Genomic DNA, 2,500 nt, shown 5'->3' on the forward strand with positions numbered 1-2,500 from the left:
TAATATGCGGAATTATAGCCAGGTTATTGCAAAGGAGAGGAAAATAAATACTACTAATCTCAATACTTCTCTCTCTCTCTCTCTCTCTCTCTCTCTCTTTCTTTCCTCCATCTCAACACACTACACTAATGAACGAACTGAGAAAATAGAAAATAGAGAGAGAGAGAGAGAGAGAGAAGAGAGAGAGAGAGAGAGAGAGAGAGAGAGAGAGAGAGAGAGAGAGAGAGAGAGAGAGAGAGAGAGAGAGAGAGAGAGAGAGAGAGAGAGTAATTAACGGAATCACGCAAGGATCAAACGGCAATAACAACGACAGTTAATGAAGGTGCAAATTGGGAAATGACGAACAGAAAGGTTACAGTGAGATGTTTGTTTTTCATTTCTGCTTGCCAGAGAGAGAGAGAGAGAGAGAGAGAGAGAGAGAGAGAGAGAGAGAGAGAGAGAGAGAGAGAAAAGGTGTAATTGATGTCAGGAATTTGGTTTTTTGCTAGTGGTGTTAGCGGTGTAGTAGTAGTAGTAGTAGTAGTAGTAGTAGTAGTAGTAGTAGTAGTAGTAGTAGTAGTAGTAGTAGTAGTAGTAGTAGTAGTAGTAGTAGTAGTAGTAGTAGTAATGGTTAGTTTGTAGAAGAAAAGATGAATAAATGAGAATAAAGGAAAAATAAACACACTTGCAAAATATAAAACGCTCAAAGATTAAATAAAAAAGGACAAAATGATAAGGAGAGAGAGAGAGAGAGAGAGAGAGAGAGAGAGAGAGAGAGAGAGAGAGAGAGAGAGAGAGAGAGAGAGAGAGAGAGAGAGAGAGAGAGAGAGAACCCCAATCAGAGTAGAGCACAGTGATATAAGCGCACAGCAAATGATTTCAACACTACACTGATAGAAATAAAATCGCAAAAAAAGAAAAAAGAAAGAAAATAAGAAAAAAAAAATCCAAACGCTTTGAAATTAGTTACATATTCTCACTTTACATTTAATTTCCTTCATTTCCATTTCATTTCCTTCATTTGGCTGACCTAAGACGAAGAAAACAAAGAAGGAAGCGAACAGATCAAATATTTCCACATCTATTATTACGATTTCTCTTTACGTTTCATTACCTTTCATCTTCATTTCATTTTCTTCATTGCCGTGACTCAAGCTCATAGTCTCAAACACCTCTGCGCTTCACCTTCACTATTCCAAAAGGCTTTATCTAAATTGACACGAGTTTTTAAGGTGTTTCCACGGTTCTAGAGGCAGAGTGACAAGATTTGTACATTATTAACTGGAAAAACACTCTTGAAAACTTGGTTCATTTATCCCTGTGGTCTTGGAAAAATCGCGGTGAGAGAGCAAAGAGTTTTCAAGGTTGTTTTTATGATTCTAGAGACAGAGTGACAAAATTTCGGCATTACTAACTGGAAAAATACTCTCAAAAAATCCCGCCAATCATTTTCGTGGACTTGAAAATTAATCGTAGTGAGAGCAGAGCGTTTCGTTTGTCAGGGTGTTTTTACGATTCTAGAGGCAGAGTGACAAGATTTCTAGATTATTAACTGGAAAAATACTCTCAAAAAATCCCGCCAATCATTTCTGTGGCCTTGAAAAATAGTCATGGTGAGAGAGAGCAGTGTTTTTATGGATGTATTTCCGATTCTAGAGGCAGAGTGACAAGATTTCGACATTATTACCAGAAAAACACTCAAAAACCCCGCCAATACGATTCTAGAGGCAGAGTGACAAGATTTCGACATTATTACCAGAAAAACACTCTCAAAAACCCCGCCACTACGATTCTAGAGGCAGAGTGACAAGATTTTTACAGTAACAACCAGAAAAAACACTCTAGCAAACCCCGGTAACCATTTGTGGCCTTGGAAAACAGTTGTGGTGAGAGAGCAACGCGTTTCTGAATACCCACCTTGAGACGAAGCGGGGCGAGTCACCAGCAATCACAGACTCAGGTAATTATTGGGCAGGTGTACAGTGGGAATGAGAGAGACAGGTAAGTAATCACGGGGACACGTAATTAGCTAAGTACCTTTATCTCTTATATCAATTAATTATCCCCAGCTGTCCTTTCCTAAGCTGAGTTTTACGCTGATGACAATGGCAAGCTTACATGTTCACCCCCACAAAGGGACACAATTCTATTTTACGGCCTGGAAATGACAGTGTTGCTGTGGAAGAGTCCTAATGTTAGATTACTGGCCTCGACTTTTCCATACTGATATTCGTTTATTTCTGCTCTTTTTGCCATTTTTTCTTATTTTTTTTTATTTTTTTTTTTATTTTGAACGCTAAGTTGTCTCTGCTTAGTCTGCTCTTACTCTTTCTCCTCCTCCTTCTCCTCCTCCTCCTCCTCCTGCTGCTGCTGCTGCTGCTACTACTACTACTACTACTACTACTATTACTGCTACTACTACTACTACTACTACTACTACTACTACTACTATTACTACTACTACTACTACTACTACTACTACTACTACTACTACTATTATTAATACTACTACTATTAATAA

The sequence above is a fragment of the Portunus trituberculatus genome, chromosome 9 (genome assembly GCF_017591435.1).
Source record: "Portunus trituberculatus isolate SZX2019 chromosome 9, ASM1759143v1, whole genome shotgun sequence".
In the NCBI taxonomy this organism is placed as follows: domain Eukaryota; kingdom Metazoa; phylum Arthropoda; class Malacostraca; order Decapoda; family Portunidae; genus Portunus; species Portunus trituberculatus.